Genomic DNA, 488 nt, shown 5'->3' with positions numbered 1-488 from the left:
TTTTTGCTCCTTACAGGGGGGCGGCGGGATGAGGAGGGGGGGCGGCGATGGCGTTGGAGGCACCCGGGATGATGGCAGAGGAGTTGACCACTCCATCCACAGGAGTGTTGCAGAAACGGGGGGGGGGGGGGGGGTGCGGGGGCCGCGGGGGAGGCGGAGGCGCAGAGGCGGCAAGGCAGTCCCCGCCCCCGCCAGGACTGAGACAGATTTAAAGGTTTTTATTTTTTTCCTTTTTTTTTTTTTTTAAGGATTTCTTTATTTACTCCTGAGAGACACAGAGAGAGGCGGACTGAGACAGATTTAAAGGTTTTTATTTTTTTCCTTTTTTTTTTTTTTTTTAAGGATTTCTTTATTTACTCCTGAGAGACACAGAGAGAGGCAGACAGAGACACAGGCAGAGGGAGAAGCAGGCTCCCCGCAGGCAGGGAACCGGATGCGGGCACAGGACCCCAGGGTATCCCTTCCACCTCCCCCCCCCCCCCCCCCCC

Source organism: Vulpes vulpes, unplaced genomic scaffold, assembly GCF_048418805.1.
Source record: "Vulpes vulpes isolate BD-2025 unplaced genomic scaffold, VulVul3 u000000705, whole genome shotgun sequence".
In the NCBI taxonomy this organism is placed as follows: Eukaryota; Metazoa; Chordata; class Mammalia; order Carnivora; family Canidae; genus Vulpes; species Vulpes vulpes.
The sequence above is the reverse complement of the archived record's forward strand: the minus strand, read 5'-3'. Positions refer to the sequence as shown.